The sequence below is a fragment of the Diplotaxodon limnothrissa genome, linkage group LG9 (assembly GCF_057381915.1).
Source record: "Diplotaxodon limnothrissa isolate DT_005_m linkage group LG9, D_limnothrissa_male_GT1.1, whole genome shotgun sequence".
NCBI classification, from domain to species: Eukaryota; Metazoa; Chordata; class Actinopteri; order Cichliformes; family Cichlidae; genus Diplotaxodon; species Diplotaxodon limnothrissa.
This window is the reverse complement of record NC_140604.1, coordinates 33,583,872-33,605,789: the sequence shown is the minus strand read 5'-3', so window position 1 is coordinate 33,605,789 and position 21,918 is coordinate 33,583,872. Positions and strand designations below refer to the sequence as shown.

Sequence of the window (21,918 nt, the reverse complement as noted above, 5' to 3'; positions counted from 1 at the left end):
GTAAAGCGCTATACAAATACAGGCCATTTTCCATTTAATACACAGTCTGTGATTGCTTCACATTGTTAGTTTACTCTGCCTGTCTGTGGGTTTTTGTCCAACTTGGAGTGAACAAAAGCAGAAACAGTAAAAAACGTAAACTGTGAAAGTCTAGTTTATTTCATGAATACAAAAGAAAAACATTTACAGTCAGCAGAAAAAAGTAGCATACATGCATGATAAAATGGATACTGCTATATAACATGGACAGTCAGAGTAAAATTCATTGTCTTACCACTTAAGATATGTTTTAAACTTAAAAAGAAAAACACACTGAAATTAGTTTCTGTATTTGCCTGTAAGTCTTGTATACAATGTGGAATGTTAAACCATGTTCAGCGGTCCCCAAGCCCCAGGCCATGGACCGGTACCAGTCCATGAGTTGTTTGGTACCGGGCCGCGAGAGTTGAGGCTTGGGCGTGAAATTTATGGTTTTCATTAACTCTCTTTGCCTGGGTCTTTTCCCCATGTTGTAGTTGTGTGTCTTATTTTGAAAGAAACATCTACATGTTACCATAGTGACCAGAGAGCATTAAGGGGCAGAGAGGAGGATGTTGCTCTCAATCTTGTGGGCACATTTCCGGAGGACGCTGCTAATAAAGTTACACGATTACACGGTGAATTCACGTTTATTATTTTATTTACAAAATTCCAGTGTTTGTCTTGGTCGTATCATTTTATTTTGTTGTATTTATCCGCCTTAAAAGTCAGTCCATGAAAATATTGTCTGACATTAAACCAGTCCGTGGCGCAAAAAAGGCTGGGGACTGCTGCTGTAGATAGTTAATAAATCTGTTTATCTGTTTTTTCAGACCTCTGACCCTGAAACCAGAAGAGGATCTTTCTGTCTCTTCAGATTCATTGTGATCCAGTGATGGGAGTGATTTCATGATCACGCTGATGTTTGCTCAGAGCAGATAATGAAGTGAATGTTTTTGCACATTGGTAATAGTGAAACAATTTATTTGCAGCGTGGGATTGTTTGTGTTTGGAGTATGAACTGAGCTTACCGAAACTTTTGTCACACTGGTCACAGCTGAAGTTCCCTTCAATGTGTGTACGTTCATGATTGTTACGACTCCCTGAGTACGAGAAACTTCTGTCACAGTGTCTGCACTTGTATGGTTTCTCTCTTGGGTGGACTCGTTTGTGTCTATTAAGCTCACCTGCAGAGGTGTAGGATGACCCACACTGGTCACAGATGTGCTTTTTAACCCCACTGTGACAAAGTTCATGGTTTTTTAATTCACTTATAGTGGGGAAGCCGCTCCCACATTCTTTGCAGTAGTTCATTTTGTCTCCAGTGTGTCTACGTTGATGTATTTTCAGGCTCTTTTGATTACTGAAAGTTTTTCCACAAAGGTCACAGCGAAACTCTTTCCCACCACCACAGTGACGACAGGGTTGAGAACTGGATCCATCTGTGTCGCTCTGCTTCAAAACAAAGACACAAAGACAGTGTAAGTCAGTCCTTCAACATTTTAATCCAGAATGAAGCTTGAAATAAAGAGCATCTTTGCCAACATCCAGTTACATTTTACTGTCACAGTGAAACTATACACACAGCTTGGTTGCATTGATAGAGAAGCCACTGAAGCAGCTCAGCGCCTTTGTGAACGAGGTGCAGCGAACAAATACTGTCAAATACTGCGTGAGTCATGGCACCACTTACCTCAACATCCAGTTGTGAAAGCTGCATCAACCTGAGCCAAAAAGTGATCGAGCTGGAACAAAGGATATCAGAAGGCAGAGGGATAGGCCATTTCAGCCGTCTGCTCAGCCTTAACACCTGGCTTTCCTCCCCCTGTGTCTCCCATGGTGTGGGTTTTATTAACAATTTTGATGCCTTCTGGGAGAGGAGGCATCTTTTTGGGGCAGACGGGCTCCACCTCAACGCCTGGGGACGCCGTCTGCTGTCCGCCAATTTACCATTTGGTGTACAGCACTCCCGCACACCGCCCTGTCATTACTCAAACCGACATTACCTGCTGATCTATCCGCCACTGACTGATGTCCCCCTGGTCCCAGCTCCTATATCTGTTCAACTTTTAACAGTAATACACAAAAACTCTGGACTCGGACCTCTCTCTCCCACAGTCAACATAATACCCGTCATAATCACAAACAGAGAGCAACACAATTATCATAAATCCAGTAACTCCAAAAACATTAATAACCTCCGGCCTCTTCAAAAATGTCAACATGCCAACCTCTGGATGTCGGGAGTTTTGATCTCCTCCATACCTGCTTCATGCCCTGGTGGACGGGGCTATGGCCCCCCCACACCCTCTAGCAGATCATTACATGAAGGAACCTTTTAAATACAAGCGCGTCCATGCTCACAGGTGTACACACAGGTGCTCACACACACAAACTACACCCTTTTTGGCTCCTACCTCAAAACACACTGTGTTCTGTTGATCTTATGTGCTGCACAATAATGTTTAATATTTTGTTTTTATTGTTATATTCCCATAGATCATCGTCCTGTTGTTTATTCTATCTTCTACTTGTTTTCTTTCTCAACAGGTGATCCAGGTGATTGATATATGTATTTTTTGTCTGCTTATTTTGTTGGTTTTTGTTTTTTTGCCCTTTATCCTTGTCCCTCTTCTCTGCTGTTTTTCCCTCTTTCTTTCTCCCCTTTCTCTTCCTCAGTCAAGTCTGTCCTGTATTTAGCAAGTGAAAATAAAAAATAAAATAAACAATAAAAGGTGAATCAAACAGACCATTACGGCAAAGCTGGGATGGTCAATTTGGTAAAGTAAATCTGTTGGGCATCTTTCTTCGCCTTTAGACAATAATTCTGATGGCAAAAGAGCCAAACGGGACAGGCAAAAAAAAGAGAGTGTGGGGAGTGAGTTGGAGGGTGGGGTGGGCTGCTTTTAACCATGTAAAGCACTTTGTGCTACATTTCTGTATGAAAAGTGCTTTATAAATAAAGATTGATTGATTGGTTGATACTTTGAGGACATGTAAATAAAACTAACAGACTATTAAAGTAAGTTGATTCTGAATGTGTGGTAGGATGCACTGATTGCTTTTAGTTAGATGACCCTCCTGTTGTTCAGTTAGTGAATACAAGTAAAATAGAGCAGTTCTGATATGTACAATATATATTTTTAAATGTATTTTGCCATGTATGAAACTTGCAAGTGGGTAACAAGAGGGGGCCATGTGAGAGTCAAGTGACCAGGGACTGAGACTCCACTGAGGGTGAAGCCAAAACTAAAGCCAGATGTCTGGCAGCACATAAAGTCAAAATCAAATTCAGTCTAAACTAATTGGATCGGGACCTTGTGAATCAGAACTGAATGAGTTTTAGAAATCAGTGACAATACCCAGCCCTATTGTCTGTGAAGGTTTTCCCAGATTTTAAAGCCCTAAGGGTTTAAAAACGCTGAGACTCTCTACCAAATCAAGTGAATTAAATTGGGACCTTGTGAATGGAACTAATTGTTCTAAAGACTGAAGAAGTTTCTCGGATGAGAGGTGAAACGTCTTCAAGAAACTTAAAGAAGGCCGAATGCTTTTCTTTACAAGCTCCTTAGACTACCCATCCCTATAATCTACATGAAGGTTGAGGTTGGAAAATTACAAATAATTTAAACAATGCTTCAAAAAAATGCAACTGTACCTCAAACATGGATACCAAGTAACAGGAATCATTGTTTTTAGTAAGATGACTTATTATGTTCTTTACGGACATCCAGTCGATGCCTTTGCATCCAGTGGAATTACTAACATGCTAACACAATTTAATTAACAGAGTTGTTCCAAACACTCAGTCTAAAATAAGAAGATAATAATATAAATACATACCTCACAGTAACTGCACTTGTAGAGTTACTTTCTGGTGTGGATCTCTTGGTGTTTTCTCAGGGACTTTGGAGATTTGAAAGTCTTATCACACAGGTCACATTTATAAGGTCTCTCCTCATTGTGGGTAAACATGTGGCGTTGTAACTGTGCATCTGTTGTAAACAGTTTCCCACACTGAACACAGCAGCAAACATCATGTCCAGTGTGAATCCGTTGGTGAATATTTCGGGTCCCTAGCCGACTGAAAGTGTCTCCACAAATGTCACATCTATACGCTTTGATTCCAGAGTGGGTAACTCGATGACGTTTTAAGGTGCAACTGAGAGCAAAAGATTTACCACACTGATCACAGCTGTATGCTTTAACTCCACTGTGGATGAGTTGGTGTGTTTTTAAGTGTCCAAGTTGGGTGAAAGATTTTTCACACAAGTCACAGCTGTACGGTTTAATTCCACTGTGGATGAGTTGGTGTGCTCTCAGGTGTTTAGCCTTGATAAAACCCTTCCCACAATCGTCACAGGTGTGTTTCTTCTCTCCCTTTCTTCTGTGAGGTTTGTCGGCCTCCTGAGAGCGCTGACTTCTCGCTCCACGTTGGTCCTGCAGTGACAGAGATACAAACAGAGGCAGTGAGTGAAATGCAGTCGTGGAACAAACTGAAACTCCATAACCTGCACACAGGTTCAATAACAGAGATATTCTTGCTCACCTTTTGGGTTGAAGTCATTGTTTCCTCTGTAGTGGCTGAGCTGAGTCTAAATGGCTCGTCTCCTCCTGATGATCAGCTGGAACACAAAACATATTTATATGTGTTAGAGTATTTTAAGCTTTTATTGTCATGAAATGTAACTGAGTGATATACTGATAAGTGTTTAATATTTCTGCTTATGCAAACGTCTTTCTATCATGAACTCTCTGAACAGTGGGCCACCACTGTTCGAGGAGATCACAAGGGATGTGTGCAAATATAACCATCCTTGCAAGAGCTCATTTCTTTAAGCATATTCTAGTTGTCAGCACATAGCAACAGAAGGTTTGCCATAGATAGCGTACAAAGCATTAACCACAATAAGTTGTGAAAACCAGCTGTTATTGTTAGATTAAGTTCCAGGAACTGCATGTTCTCCACCCACGAGTGAAGGGCGTGCAGCTAAGTTCCTGTTTTATCTGTGCGTTTCACCATGTACCATGAAGTATAAAAAAAGACGTAAGACCAGTGCGGGGTGTGAGTATCTGTTGAACTCTCACCCGTGCACGTTAAACTGTTGAAGTGTCTGAGTGTCGTTTCTTCACCCGAGTGTTTTGATAATTGTTTAATCCCTGACAATATGTATTCCACCCGTGACAAAAAGAAGCTGAGATGGAAAGCTCGAATCCACTCAAACTGAATGTCTTCAGTCAGTGTGTCAGCCTCCAGTTAACAATGACAGTGAGAAACTGCACTACTGAACCTCCACCAACTGAGTAACTGCAGTTTGGTGCTTCATTTGAACCTTATAGATTTTATTAAACAAAATGTATAGAAAACTCTACAAAACAGAACAGCATGCAGGGAGCAGACTCTTCGCTGTAATTTTTTGTTGTGCATAAGAATCCACATGTTCCTCTTGTTATAAGATTAGCAGGACTGCTCACTTATGCTTTTACATGTTGGTCTGTTAAAAGGTCACGCCATAAATGGAGTGACTGGAAATGTAGTTAAAAGGTCAGAGCCATATAATATATGCCAGCATTTAGGGTCCTTTCCACAACACCACACGATTGCTGCCACAACCGTGACACCACCATTCAATACCCAACAGGATTAAAAACATAATTCTTCCCCCAAATCACCAAGAGCTGCACATTAACCACCACCATTTATTTTAATTCTCAGTGCTTTCAAACATGAACTTTCATCTCTGTTTCATTAGCTTTTGTTAACATCTGTTGTTAACATCTGTTGTTAACATCTGTTGTTAACATCGGGGCGATTGTGGCTCAAGAGTTGGCAGTTTGTCTTGTAATCGGAAGGTTGCTGGTTCAAGCCCCAGCTACGACAGTCTCGGTTGTTGTGTCCTTGGGCAAGACACTTCACCCATTGTGTTCAGAGGGCCCGGTGGCAACAGTGTCCGACAGCCTCGCCTCTGTAGCTTGCCATCACCAGTGTGTGGGTGACTGAATGTGTAAAGCGCTATACAAATACAGGCCATTTACCATCTTCCTGTGCATCACTTTACAGCAGCCAGACTCATTAAAATGAGACTGTAGGAGTTTACAGCCTCTCATGTGTTCATCCACAGCAGCTGGACTATAAAATTTATTGTGACCCTGATACTGCAGCAGATCGCTCTGATTTCCTGTTATCACTTCAAACACTCTCTCACTCTTCTCTCAACGTGTTCACAATAAACTGTGAACAGACACCGAGGAGAGCAGCAGAAGACCTCATTCAGGAGCTAAACTCAACATGAACTGAACTCACAGTAAAGTTAGCTCGGTGCTTACCTTTAGATGAGCCCACAAACCGAGAGAAACTCCGCGATGAAGCTGCAACTCTTTCCAAACACAGGAAACAGATCAGGGAGCAGAGACCCACGTGGTTCACGCTGATCTCAGCTACGATCCAGGAGACAAGGGTGGGCAGATCGATGCAGATATCGATCAGGACGTTGGTAGTGGTTTATGATCGATGCTTTAGTTTGTTTCTCTCCTCTAAGTTCACTACTTTACTCCCGTTTCATGACAAAGCAGCTCTCTCTGCTCGACTCCTCTCCTGCGCACGCACACACACTTTGCTCCGCCCCCTTTTTCCTGCTCATCTGTGGTTTGTTGCTGTGTGGTCACGCGACACAGCTGCGTAGCGTAACCACGCGGAGTTTTTTTTTTTTTTTTCAAAAGTACCGCCTATCTCCTTTTGCTAACCTCTTTTCCTTATGCCCGGCTTACACTGTGCGATTTTTTCAGTCGCGCGATTCAGCTCCTGCTCAAACTGCACGATTTACTCGCAGGGGTTAGATGTTCGTAAGTCACGATGCAGGGTCTCACACTATACGGCCCGATGCTCTGATGCGACCTGAGTGCTCACACTGTGCGTCCATGAAATGAAGGTTAGAACCAGGGGCGATTCTAGAATCAGAGCTTTGGGGGTGCTGAGCACCCAGAGAGCTGCCCAGCCAGGCAAAATAAACTTTACACGTCACGATGAGACTTCTTCCCTGTCTCTGTCAGTCCCTGCATCCTTAAATGTCTCCAGTTGTCCCGAGTTCTCTGTGACTGTCTCCTTGGTGCATTTAAACCCCTGTTCCTCCCTGTCCTCGTCGTCTGTTGTCTTCTTCTCCGTTATGAGTCATCATAATTTTATCCTCTCTGTGCAAGTCAGCAAATTTCTTTATTAAATCATAAGATTCCTAAATTCATCAAGTCTCTCTGTGCCTGGGTCCTCGTCTCAAAACATGACATCACTGTTTTGTACATTTTAACACAATTTAATCCCACATTTGTGAAAGAAAAACACTTTTTTGGAAAGTCTGTAACAAAACCATCAAATCTGATAAAGGTTATTTAAATGCTGCAAAAGAAGAATGGATTGGAACAAAAAAAAATACATATCCTAACCTTAATTACTGGGGAAGAATAATGAATGATACTTATAGTGAGTAAAAAGTAAACTGACTGCATTTTTTGGACAGAGATTCACTTTTGTTAGGGAAAATATTCTAAAACACTTCTTCAGCAAAGACTCAGAGAAGAGAAACACACAGAACTCTTGCTAGCAAGGGCAGCTCCCTACTAAGAGACTCGCGCCGAGCACTGCCCCGGTCTTTATTTTATACTTCAGTGTGTGTGTGTGTGTGTGTGTGTCTGATCAAAGGGTCATATACATGAAAGCACAAAGGGAAAACATCCTTGGTCAGGAAGAGGGTAGCCTCACCCTAGATAACACGGTGAGGAAGTCAAGCAGTTAAAGCACTTAGACTAGAACAGACGTAACTACGTTAATCCTACCATAAAACAATAAGACAAGGTACAAGCTCTCATGCTCCCAGGACGTGGGGGTGCATTCCTGGGGTGCACACCAAGCCTGCAGCCTGCTAGAGATCACACACAATTGATTATATGCCTCTAAGTATACATGGTTGAATATTTCCTAATACAAATAACTACATGCAGTATTCTACCATATGCAAACTAAAAGATTATACTGACTACTAAATACAATTTTCCCTTGACAACTTTTAATGTGTATGTATAATATAATACAGATACATAAAAAACACTCCCAAAACAGAATAAATTATTACAAATAATTATTACATACTTTTGCAAGCCAAACGGTTCATTCATTTATGAAATTTTGCAAGGACAATATGTATGATGCTTACCGTTTATTAAAGATCAGTATCCTGAAATGCAAAGAATTCAATTGCTGGATCGGCGGACAGAGGCGGTTTCTCGCAAGTTAAGTAGATTTTTTTAAGGCGGTTTATCCCGGAGTCGCAAAAGTATGATGTCACAACAATGTGTTTGGTCACTTGCAATGTTGAACCTGGAACAACATTTATTATGATGATGTGGGAACACCGACACGAGGATATCAGATAGTGCCGATGAAAACGTCATCGTGGGAAGGAGAATTGCTAAGGACTCAGGAAAAGAGAAGAGCGGTGCTGAGAGTTGGAACAGCCTCACACTCATCCCTCTGTAACAATGTTACACCCGGGTGGGATTCTTATGGAGGACCACAAGAATCACACACATAGAAATAAAGAATTCTCGCTTAAATAATGATTTGTGCAATAAAATATGAATTTGTAAATTCATCCACAATGTAAAGCTTGAAATTAGAACCAGCACTGTGCCCTGTAACATTTATACACAGTGTATGAGCAATTGCTGCAACCTACAGCCTTTAAACTTATAATTAAAATGCTGACAGTAAACTCATCAGTAGAGGTGGGCAGGGGCGGTCCTAGCCTGTTTGGTACCCTGAGCAAACACTCCCTCTTTTTACTTTGACTTGAGAAAAGCAGCAAGCAGCCACACTGAGGGCTCTCGTGCTCACTTTTCGTGTATAGAATTTAGAAAAAACATCGCTGCAAATTCTAAGTCTGTGTTATAATGTCTGGTCTTTTCGTGTTTGTTGGATTGTTTTTATTTTTGTTTTATTTTGCGAGTTGGATATTAGGTGCTGCTCCAACCAGCCAGAGAATCCCCCCCCCCCCCTGCCCCTCTCCTCCCTATGTTTGGCAAGCAGCAGGGGCACCTCACAAATGGAAGGCGCCTTTACTCCCAGCAAATGGGCGATAGAAAACCGATCGGTGCCTATGCCATCGGGGCAATCGTGCCTCAAAGATTTGGCAGTTTGTTTTGTGACCGGAAGGTTGCCGGTTCGAGCCCCGGCTCGGACAGTCTCGGTCGTTGTGTCCTTGGGCAAGACACTTCAACTACCGCCTACTGGTGATGGCCAGAGGGGCCGATGGGGCGATATGGCAGCCTCGCTTCTGTCAGTCTACCCCAGGGCAGCTGTGGCTACAACTGTAGCTTGCCTCCACCAGTGTGTGAATGTGAGAGTGAATGAATAGTGGAATTGTAAAGCGCTTTGAGGGCCCCGAAAAGTGCTATATAAATGCAATCCATTATTATTATTATCCCAAAAATACGTTGGCAGTATGTCAGGGCAGCATGAGTACGAGAAACTTTTTTCTTATTTATTTATTTTTTTCCTTTTATTCCCCAAAAAACAAAAAACAAAAACAACTACCAGAACCACAACAAAGGAAAAACAAAAAAAAACCAAAACAAAAATAACATAATAAGCAGTCTGAGACATGTAAACAGAAAACTAATACAGTATGGTAAATAATTTGGTCTACCACGCATTTACACATTTGTCCTGACAAACCCAACCCGCCATTGGAGTGGGCCTGCCCCTCTCACTATGGTTGTCTTCAGATCATCAGATAAGTAATCCATTACAGGGCGCCACATATCCAAAAAAATATCATCATTGCCACTTAATTTTGCACTCAGTCTTTCCATTGGTAAAGCTCTAAAGATTTCTTTATACCACTGAGTTATTGTTGGTAGTTTTCCATTAATCCAATTGAAAATAATACATTTTCTTGCCATAAATAATCATTTACATAGTAGTTTATATTTATCATATTCTTTAAACTAAAAAAAAACCCCACTACAATGACAGTTTTTGTGTTTTCATGAATGTCTTATATGCAACTATATTTCAAGTGTTTTTCAGTTCTTTGTTTCAAATCTATATGCCAACAAATCATTTATACTAAATGGCTTTTTTTAATGAGTGATAGCTTGGACGTTATGTTCCTCACAGAATCCTGGCAGAGGGTGAAGAAATTGGACCTGTCTCAATATGCGTACTTGTGTTCTCGTGTACTCGTGATTAGGGATGGGTACCGGTATCCGGTGCGATGATGGCACAGGTTCTGACGTGAACGGTAGTAACCAGACCGATAAGCTGCGCACATTTCGGTGCTTTATTTCGGTGTTTTTTTTCCTGAGATGTCACACACTTTGGATTCCAGCCAATCATTTTACCTTTGCAAGCGTAGTAGGCGGGCCCAGGTACGTACGTTCAGTTAGAGCAGAGCTACAGATTAAAAATGCCCAAGGTGAAGCGGTCAAAGTCTGGCTGTACTTCACAGAAAAAGATGCAAACTCAGGAGCAAGAAGTGCTTTAAGCTGATACTGTGATACTGTCAAAGGAGGTAACACCTCGAATCTGATGAAACACCTGATGACGTATAGCATTTTGTTACAAGCTGAGAAATGCGCCGTATTTGAGAGCTTGCTGCGAGACCTCACACCGAGCGCATCTACTGCAGGTATGGTGCCTGTTATCGGACCCGGAGTTTGCAACATCCCCCAAAAACCCGAAGAGCAGAGTCCTGGCCCCTAGCCCTGCCAGTGTAGCAGAAATGATGAGGATGATGATGCAGCAGCAGCCGTTCTTCTCTGCTTAATGTTGTTCGTGTGTAATTTACGTTGAGTAGGCTAACCACGTTATTACATTAATGCATGTAAGGTGAACTAGCAAACATCATCATAGCTACATGCGGCTGTCCTCTTGTTTGATGGCAGATACTCCCTTCACCCTGGCCAAAAAGGCTAAAATGACCAAAGAAAAAGAGGGAAACAGTTAAACATGAGAGGTTTTTGGCCAAGAGTGATGCCATAAATCCCCTGTAGCTGCAGAAAAGGCTAACATTGTTATCTTTTTATAAAAAAACAGCTGAACATGAGAGGTTTTTGGACCAATTTTGTGTTCTCCATTCTTTAAGCACCGGTTCGAGCACCGTTTAAGCACCGTTTCAAAACTACCGGTTTGGTACTGGTATCGGATAAAACCTAAACGATACCCATCCCTACTCATGACACGTCATCAGTACTGTTCCAATTCAAAGTACGCTGTCGCTACCCGATCCATACCATGCATGCGCAAATCTTACGTCATTTCTTCTCTTTGCCAACATTGCGACAGTTAATTATTTGAGTGACACGGTTAGCGTCCAGTTAGCTCCTAGCCTCCTTTTCGACTGCCCGGGACATTTAAACAACAGATAATCCGTATACAAACAAATTCATGCTTTTCTCCTTAACAGAGAGCGTCCCCCAATTAAACAACAACGCTTTAAAATAAGAAGAATGGCGCCTAATGACAGACTTAATAATACAGCTCTAGTAATATGTCACATGAAGATTCATCACCCAGATTAAGTGTTTACTGACAATTGACAGTGATAGCGGAAATCCTCATCACTATTCCAACAATCCTCTCCACACAGACAAGTATAAACACACTCGACTATCACTAAATCAAATTTAACACGCCCAGTTCAGTTAAAAAAAGGGTTCATTCGCTCGGTCAGCAGGTGGCAGTATCCTCGTACACTGGGGAGTAAACTGCCATTAAAAGAAACAGAAGAAGAAGAAAACATCTGCACATCCGCGGTACGAATCGTGTAGACCCGATTTGTACGGTCTGACTTTGCACATACATGTGCAGTAAGGATCGGGGAGTCCTGATCTGTGGCTATCTTTTTATTTTTCATTTTTCTCTACGTTAAATATAAATGTTTCATTATAACATTTTAAGAGATACTTAATATTGTTAACATCTTAACAGATACTCTGACCCGTAACTATCGTAAATGAGCAGAAATAGTGGCCTTTCGCACATGTGTGGTACCGATCGGGTTTCCAGTACGGATCAGGTAGTGACAGTGACATGCGCATCAAGCAGAGAACGCAAAAAATTCCCAGATGTGTTCTCGCTCCGCCCATTTTATCGAGCATGCATTGGTGGTGACTTGTGTGAACTTGGTACAGCTAAATATCCCAGAATGCATTTTGTCCAAAATTTAAACACGGCAACGGCGGAGGAGCGTGGCTAAATTTTTTTAAATATTACTCTTTCTGGGTCACAAAATAAACTTTTAAGTTATTTTCAGGATAGAATGTAGTTGTGTAAACTTCAAATATCTGCTTGATTTATCAAGATATCCCATACATACAAAAGTGCTTCGACGTTTCCGGAGATGCCTGTTACCCACCAGCTTGATAGCAGACTGCGAGGTCAAGGATCACTAGAGCCCAGCGAGAACAGACTCCCACACATCGTTTTCAACCCCCCCTCGGCCTTTTTCCTACTCAGGTTAAACATGATATACAAGTCTCTTAGATAACTTCCAAATCTTAATGTTTGGTCTACTTCAAAGTTTTATTTGAGTAAATCGGTTTGGCTGAGATTAAAGTTAAGCTTCATAACATATTAATCACAGTTAAATTAAGAGGGGACGGCAGTCAAAACTCCGAACCTGTGACATCATCCGTTTGGCATCGGTTGGACAAAGAGCGATTCAGAAGACCCCTATGAAAAGACCATCGAGGGAACAGTTCACCCTGCCTGGGATATGGTTACCGGGGACACGCCTTGGAGTCAGGCCCGGGGAGGGTGCCCGAGGGCGAGCGTATGCTGGCCGGGCCTTAGTCCATGGGGACACACCCCGAAAAAGGGACAGGGGCCCATCTTCCTGCAGGCCCACCACCCGCAGGAGGCACGGTAGGGGTCGGGTGCAATGCGAGTCAGGCGGTGGCCAGGAGCGGAGGCCCTGGCAGACTGATCCCCAGCTACCAAGACTGACACTTATCAGTTGGCTTTAAAAGATATTTCTATAACTTTATAACACAAGTATTACAACTAAACACTACTGTTTTCTGAGGGGGAATTATGTAAATGTGACAGGAATAACATTTCAGAGCAATAAAATCCATTAAAATTAAAACACAAAAACTTGATGTACACATCTATATTTGCATCTTATTAAATTTAAGATTCAGGATTATTTACTGCAGGTCCAGAAATCAGAGCTACCTTGTGAGATCCAAGTGTGACATCAGCTGACACTCTTTACAGGAGATTCCATCTGAACTCTGTGGAGCCTGATCTCAAGGTTTTTAAGTCTGACCCTGAAACCAGGGGTTCGTTCTTCGTACCTCGCTTACTACATCCAAGATCAAATCATCGCGCCAACTTTGAGCTCGCTATTCCGGTTCTCCGAACACACCTGTTGTTGACGATTAGTATAACTGGATGAAGTAATGTGAGATCACTGGGTGGCTTAACAGGGGCTACGCATCGATAGTAGAAACATTGATCGGCAACCCTTTGATTGGTCGGCGAAAATGTTGAAGGAGCGCGCTCAGTATTTTTCGGCAGCAGAGCAAGAACTCTTGATTGAGGGATTTCAGGAGTTTCAGAGTTTAATTAAAACGCAAGGGAACACTGCAAAGGCTGCAAAAGCAAGGAGAGAGGGCTGGCAGAAAGTTGCTGACAAATTAAACTCGTAAGTAATTTAATAATATTAATAATAATAATAATAATAATAATAATAATAATAATAATAATAATAATAATAATAGATTGGATTTATATAGCACTTTTCAAGGCACCCAAAGCGCTTTACAATGCCACTATTCATTCACTCACGCATTCACACACTGGTGGAGGCAGCTACAGTTGTAGCCACAGCTGCCCTGGGGCAGACTGACAGAAGCGAGGCTGCCATATCGCGCCATCGGCCCCTCTGGCCAACACCAGTAGGTGGTAGGGTACATTTATTATATTATATTACATTATATCCTCTTTCACATTAGAGCCACGACAGGACCCACTAGAACATGGGAACAAGTAAAAGTGAAATATAAGAATATTCTACAGAATGGTAATATTTATCACTTATATTGCTTTTCGTCTCTTGGAAAGAGACCCTGAAATAATCTGTTTGTTTGTTTATAACCGCAACCAAGAAAAGGGCAGAGCAAAAAAAGACAGGTGGTGGTCCTGCACCCCCTCGTCAACAAGTTGGTTAAGTGAATAATACCCTCACGGGAAAATGGATATCTCTCTATGAGCACACTGTCGCGCTGAGCTAAAGGATCCTGTCTGTCCCGCAATAAACGCTGAATTCTGAGGACTCTCCTTATCAATCTTGCACCTTCCGCAATGGGTGGCTCGCGTATACGGACCTGTATGTATCTGTATGAAATCAATAAAAGGATCAAGTACTGCATTGTCTTTAGTTACATTGATGATATTTATTTATGGTGAAACAGTGGTGGAATATCGCTGTTGCTTTCGTATAAATGAAGCGGACATACCTGAGTGGCCGCGATCTAATCCTGTTTACATAAAGTAAGCCTGCTCCCGAGCAGGTTTACGCTTACAGATCTGTTGCTATGACAGCAAGTTCCGGATGAGCTTCGGAGAACCGAACGATCCAAGATCACGCGAAATGGTCAACAATCAAATCCAGCTAACTTACTTAGCGAGGTACGAAGAACGGGCCCCAGAAGAGGATCTTTCTGTCTCTGCAGAGTCATTGTGATTCAGTAATAGGAATGATTTAATGATCACGCTTACTCTGTTTGCACAGAGCACATAATGTATAATGAGAATGGGATCGTTTGTGTTCGGAGTATGAACTGAGATTCTTGAAGCTCTTGTCACACTGGTCACAGCTGAAGTTCCCTTCAACATGTGTACGTTCATGAAGGTTACGACTGCTCGATTGTGAGAACCTTTTGTTACAGTGTCTACACTTGTATGGTTTCTCTCCTGTGTGGACTCGTTTATGTCTTTTAAGCTGGTAAGCACTGGTTACAGGCGTGCTTTTAAACCCCACCGTGGAACAGTTCATGTTGTTTAAAATCAGATTGAGTGGGGAAGCCTCTTCCACATTCTTTACAGTAGATCATTTTGTCTTGTGTGTGTCTAAGCTGATGCTTTTTTAGGCTTCGTTGCTGGTTGAAAGTTTTTCCACAAAGGTCACAACGAAACGCTTTCCCACCACCACACTGACAATAGGGTTGAAAACTGGATCCATCTGTGTCACTCTGCTTCTAAACAAAGACACAAAGACAGTGAGTCAGTCCTTCAACATTTTAATCCTGAACGCCACCTGAAATAAAGAGCATCTCTGACAACATCCAATTATATTTTACTGTTTACATTATAACAGCTTAATGGGCTACAATAAATGTCTGTGATGCAGAGGAACAGCAAGAAGCACTGCTACCCTGGCTGCAAACAGACTCTCACCATACTTATACATACATAGGACATTTAAATAAAACTTGGAGACTATTAAAAGTCAGCTGATTCTGAGGGGGTCAGGTGGGATACACTGATTGGTTTTAGTTAGATGACCCTCCTGTTGTTAAGTTAGTGAATACAAGTAAAATTGACTGGTTCATATAGAGCACTTTTCCACTCTGAGCACTCAAAGCACCTTATACAACATACCTTACTCACACATTCACAGAAATTATTAGGAAAGGAAATTTCAGGAGATTTTTAAATATATTTCTTTTTTTGAAACTTGGAAGTGAGAGTTAAGTGAGCTGGGACTGAGACCACAAATAAAACCAGATGTCCATGTGCAAAATGGAGGAAATATACTGTGAAATACCACAAATCTCAGAAATAAAATTTAAAAAGTACCATAAGTAACTGTGTTAAGATCTGTTCTTTATTTGGAAATGAATATATTTATTTTACAGGGTTCCTCTACACTATATATATCCATGCTAAATGGAATAATTATAATAGTCAAAATCAAACTGAATCAGAATTTAAAGGAGTTGTAAAATCATACCCAGTCTGTGAAGGTTCTCAGGCGTACATTATCGTAGTCTAAGGAGCTTGTAAAGAAAAGCATCTGGAGTTTTTAAAGTTTCTCAAAGATGTTTCACCTCCCATCCGAGAAGATCAATTAGTGCCATTTACAAGATCCATATTCCATTCGATCCAGTTACTGCAGAGTGACTGGAATTAAGGTGACTTTCCACCAGTTGCTCTTAGGACTAATTTAAATAATGCTTCAAAACAATTGCAACTGTAAATCCTCAAATATGGATACAAAGTAACAGTAATAATTGCTGTTAGTTAGATGACTCATCATGTTCTTTACTGACATTTTCCAAATTCCAGTAGATGCCATTGAGTCCAGTAGAATTACTAACATGCTAACACAATTTAATGAGCCAAACAGTGACACTGAAATTAGAAGATATAAATATAAATACATACCTCACAGTAACTGCACTTGTAGAGTTTCTTTCTGGTGTGGATCTGTTGGTGTATTTTCAGGTAACGTGGAGATTTAAAAGTCTTATCACACAGGTCACATTTATAAGGTCTCTCCTCAGTGTGGCTAAGCATGTGGCTTTGTAACTGTGCATCTGTTGTAAACGGTTTCCAACACTGATCACAGCAGTAAACATCCTGTCCAGTGTGAATGCGGATGTGTCTATTTAGGTCCCCATTGCGACTGAAAGTTTTTCCACAAATGTCACATCTGTACTTATTAATTCCAGAGTGGGTAACTAGATGATTCTGTAAGTGGCTACTGTGAGTAAAAGCTCTGCCACACTGATCGCAGCTGTGTGCTTTAACTCCACTGTGGATGAGTTGGTGTGCTTTTAAGTGTCGAGCCTGGGTAAAAGATTTCCCACACAAGTCACACGTGTACGCTTTAACTCCACTGTGGATGAGTTGGTGTGTTTTTAAGCTTTGAGCCTGGGTAAAAGCATTTCCACACAAGTCACAGGTGTACGGTTTAACTACACTGTGGATGAGTTGGTGTCTTTTCAAGCTTCCAGGGTGGGTAAAAAAATCTCCACACAAGTCACAGTTGTACTGTTTAATTCCACTGTGGATGAGTTGGTGTCTCTTTAAGTGTACAGCCTGGTTGAAAAACTTTCGACACAACTCACAGCTGTAAGCTTTAACTCCACTGTGGGTCAGCTGGTGTCGTTTCAAGTTTCCAGCCATGGTAAAAGATTTTCCACACAACTCACAGCTGTAAGCTTTAACTCGACTGTGGATGAGTTGGTGTGTTTTTAAGCTGTCGGCCCGAGTAAAATCCTTCCCACACTCCTCACAGCTGTATGTTTTCTCTCCCTTTCTTCTGTGAGGTTTGTCGGCCTCCTGAGAGCGCTGACTTCTCGCTCCATGTTGGTCCTGCAGTGACAGAGATACAAACAGAGGCAGTGAGTGAAATGCAGTCGTGGAACAAACTGAAACTCCATTAGTGGAATCAAAGATGTCAACAAACACGTCGTAGGTGTGTTACCACCACCTTCTGCTGATATTATCACATTACAATGATATGCTACAATGAGAGTTGTAACGTCCACAGTGATATTCTTGCTCACCTTTTGGGTTGAAGTCATTGTTTCCTCTGTAGTGGCTGAGCTGAGTCTAAATGGCTCGTCTCCTCCTGATGATCAGCTGGAACAAAAATATATTTATATGTATTTCATCCTTGACCAAAAGAAGCTGAGATGGAAAGCTCAAATCCACTCAAACTAAATGTCTTCAGTCAGTGTGTCAGCCTTCAGTTAACAACAGTGGTGAGAAACTGCAGTAATAAACCTCCACTGACTGAGTAACTGCAGTTTGGTGCTTCATTTGAACCTCATAGATTTTATTAAACAAAATGGATAAAAAAAAATACTCTACAAAACAGAAGGTGAGCTGATAGTAAGAGGGTCATCATCTCAAACTACATCAAGATTCTCAGACCATGTCACGGTTCACTTGATCCCTGCAAACAGGCACAAACTGAAACTGTCTTAAGCTTTTGTAAAGACACTGAAGCAGTGGACTGATGAGGCTGTGGAGAATCTGCAGGTGTGTCTGGACTGCACCGACTGGCAGGTTTTCAGGATTGTTATTAACAATTTGGATTATTATAGAGATGCTGTGACGTCCTGTAACATCAGCATCTGTGAGGACAGCTGCACAGCATCACACACCAGGGTGAGTTAGAATACTGACGAGCTCTGGTTCACAGCTAAGCTAAAGGGGAGACAGTTTCTTTTTTTCCACTTTGGCTCTCGGAGGAGACGGACACCTCTTTCACGCTCTCCTCCCGGTTATCTTCCCTGCTCGCTTGCTTCTATGTCGTTGTCTGGTCTTGTCTGAGTCAAACCCTGAGAGAGTGTCTCATTCTCACTCTTGTTCTCTAAAACCTAAAGAAGAACTATGAATTTGATCAACTGGTCCCTTAACGCAATTGGCACTCTATTCTCAACGAGAAGCCTGGGTTCGGGAGAGCCCGAGTGTCCTGAAGGGACGTTCCCTGCTGGATACACGATGGACGGGTGGCAGAAGTGGCATGTTGTGTGCCTAGCGGGACTGTCTATCGAGGATATTGGAGACATCTACCTATTTGGAACCATGATAACAGGATTCTTGCTGATCGGAGCTGGCATGGCCCTGGCTTATCGGAAATTGAAGAAAGTGGTGACTGCTGTTCAAACCGGCACAAGGCTAGCCGCTATGATCGAAAGTGTGGGAAGAGCTGTGAGTGCTGGGACTGTTCTTACTGAACAAAATATGGGAAAGATCTTGGAGGAGCTCACAGCTCTTAAACGGGAGATACACCTGGAGACCAGTGATGGACATTAAGAACAACTGTAAAATTGATGCAGTCTGTTCGTCCGAAAACAACATAACCATGATTTCTCATGTGGCTACCCCCCACCCTGAAGGCGCCAGCTGGACACTTGAAGGCTGAGGCGAACAACAACAATTCTTCCCTCAGATATGATAACGAGAACGAGCTGACTCTCTTGCCTGATTCTTCATTGCCACCTCAGTAGGCTGCGGACTGTTGATCTTTGCCTAATAGGCGGAAGGCCACTTTCTCAGGCTGAACACAGGACACGCATCCCGAAACGCACACACACATGTACACTGATACGCCCTCACCACCACCCTCCCTTACTCGAATCCAACGCCTCCCCATGCTTACCTCCCATGTGGACAGCGGCTCAACCGGAGTCGGGATCGCAAGATTGCAGATGCAGCTGTGCACACGGCATACTCCCCCATGTTGCTTGTCTGTGTTTTATGGTGTTATGGTATGATAATATCGGTGCTTACTTTATCTGCTATGGAGTTCTTGTTTTCTTCTCATGCTGACTCCCTTTTGGAAACCAGCAATTTCAGTTGCAGGCAACTGCAACCGACAAATAAAGGCATTCATTCATTCCTTGTTCAGGTTTAGTGAGGCTAAACTCCAAAAACTGTTTTCAGCTAATGACTCTGATTCTGTCTGGAAAACACTCAGACAGTGAACCAAGCACAAACCTAAAGACCCCACTCTACCAACATTTCACACCTAGTCATCAGCCTGAACAGCTCCTGCTGTGGATTCTACCAACAATGACCTGTTACTCCCCCACCCAAGACATTCAACACCTTCAGCAACCCCTGTGATTATAAAACACGGCCTGGACATGATCACCACTTCATTAAGTTGCTTGAAGACGTTTCACCTCTCGTCTGAGAAGCTTCTTCAGTTCTAGGTTCAAATGGTGGAGAGTCCCAGATTTTATGGTGTGTTCACACCGAATGCAGTAGACACGACCAAAACGCGCCAGACGCCCCTAGCTTGACGCATGCAAATTCGCACCTCGACGCGTGTCCAACGTGAATTATTGAAGTGGAAATGTGGGAGGAAGTTGTGCCAGACGGTATGTTTGCAAGATGGCAGCTGTCGAGCTAGCGTTTGAAGAGAGAGTCTCCCTTTTCTATTTACTGTGGAGAACAGAGCAGCGGCGTAAAGGACGTCCTCACCGTACCTGGGTCCATCAGGTCCTCCAGAGGCGTGAGCAGTTTGGTGAGTTTCACCATTTGCTCCAGGTGCTGCCCCTGGACGACGGGGCAGCTCCTGGAACTAACCTCTCTTTATTCTCTTAAATAATTGGTCATCACTATGTTGGTCATCACTATGTTGCTATACATTAGTATTAGTATTTTCATTAGTATAATATGAAATAAATTCTACATGTGTCAAGTTCTGTGCCAATATCTGCTGTGTAGTAGAACTGAGACATTAGTCATTACAAAAATTTATTTCAAATAATATTAAAATTCTCAAACAGAAAAACATTAAACATAAATATAAACAACATAACTATTTACAGAGAGACTGGAATAAAAAGGACCCAGCTTAAAGTGGAAGACCCTCAGGGAGAAGGAGAAAAATAAGAACATTGTCTCTGCCCTGGAGAGCTGCTGCCTCATCAGAAAACTACTGATTGCTCGGGTCACTTCAAATATAAATGAGGCTGTAGGCACCGTGGTGGGGGGGCGGCATCACGGGCATCGGCAAAAGAAAAAAAAAAATGCTCATACTCATGCTCCCCAGCCAGCGCATATTGGGAATGGCATACGCACCGATCGGTTTTCTATCGCCCATTTGCTGGGAGTAAGGGCGCCCTTCGTTTGCGAGGTGCGCCTGCTGCTTGCGGCACAGAGAGGAGAGGGCGGGGCGGCGGCTGGAGCAGCATCTAATAACCAACTCGCAAAATAAAACAAAATAAAAACAAACCAACAAACACGAAAACACCAGACATCATGATACAGACTTATAATTTGCACCCATGTTTTTCCTCGGTGCTCCTGCTCACTGCTGAAGTCAAAGTAAACTTTATTGTCATCTCCGCTACAGACAGTCCAGAGAGACGAGACGACGAGGCTCCAGTTACAGCAGTGCAAGTAAACAAACAATAAATATAAGAAGAGTAAGAAAATAAATGTACACTTTAGGACCAGGGGTAAAGGATCAATAACAATTTAAAATGTATAATTTACAGTTTGATGATTTAAAGTCTCACACACAACCCATCGAAAGGGGAGGGGGTCCTGCTGCTTCCAGATAGAGCACATTTCATTCATAATGATGTAAATCCAAGCCTATTATGGATTCATGATTTGAATCCTGGGTTGTGTGAAATCTCAGAAATGCACCCTAGACTAAGTGAACCTGTGAACTAAGGTGTAGGTCTGTTGTGTTATGTTGTGGTGATCCTCGGGTTGAGGAATGGGTGTTCATACTGCAGTGCAAAATTAAAACCAATGTAAGATGGACAAGAAAAGTTCAAAGCCATCAGGTGCTCAGTTTAGAAAAAAGAGAAAAGAGGAGGAGAAACGAGCAAAAGATGCAGGTAAGCAGACGTGTGATTGGATAATGGCAGCTCATCCTGAAACAATCAGAGTCAGAATACTTTATTAATCCCTAAGGAAATAATGTGGGTTACAGTTGCTCCAAGAAGAAATGGTAAAAATAGCAACAGCAACAGACTAAACTGCAAACATTATGTTACAGATTTTAGTATTAATTAGTCAGTGTCAGTTGTTGATTTGTCCTGTTCTCATTGTATGACGAATTATGATGGCTGTTTGGTAGCAGTTTGCATACAATGTATACTCTCTCTCTCTTCATATGTGTGTGTACAACAGTTTTATGTTAATGTACAATCCTTAATATGTTTTGTGCGTGGGGGGGGGGGGGGGGGGGGGGGGGAGGGAGTGTTCGCCCAGGGCGCCAAACAGGCTACGACCGCCACTGTTCAGGAGCTAAACTCAACATGAACTGAACTCACAGTAAAGTTAGCTCGGTGCTTACCTTTAGATGAGCCCACAAACCGAGAGCAACTCCGCGATGAAGCCGGAACTCTTTCCAAACACAG

The 21,918-nt window shown here is 42.3% G+C and overlaps 2 pseudogenes across 2 annotated transcripts; both read right to left on the bottom strand.

Annotated features, from left to right (window-relative positions):
• Window positions 1–318: 318 nt before the first annotated feature.
• LOC146625970 (uncharacterized) lies at window positions 319–6,444 on the bottom strand (annotated as a pseudogene). The gene is made up of 4 exons (XR_014906515.1): window positions 6,346–6,444; window positions 4,568–4,643; window positions 3,862–4,458; window positions 319–1,473 (listed from the first exon to the last, which is right to left on the bottom strand). The product of XR_014906515.1 is annotated as an uncharacterized LOC146625970 (transcript).
• A 10,019-nt stretch (window positions 6,445–16,463) lies between these two features.
• LOC146625969 (uncharacterized) lies at window positions 16,464–17,655 on the bottom strand (annotated as a pseudogene). The gene is made up of 2 exons (XR_014906500.1): window positions 17,590–17,655; window positions 16,464–17,395 (listed from the first exon to the last, which is right to left on the bottom strand). The product of XR_014906500.1 is annotated as an uncharacterized LOC146625969 (transcript).
• Window positions 17,656–21,918: the final 4,263 nt, after the last annotated feature.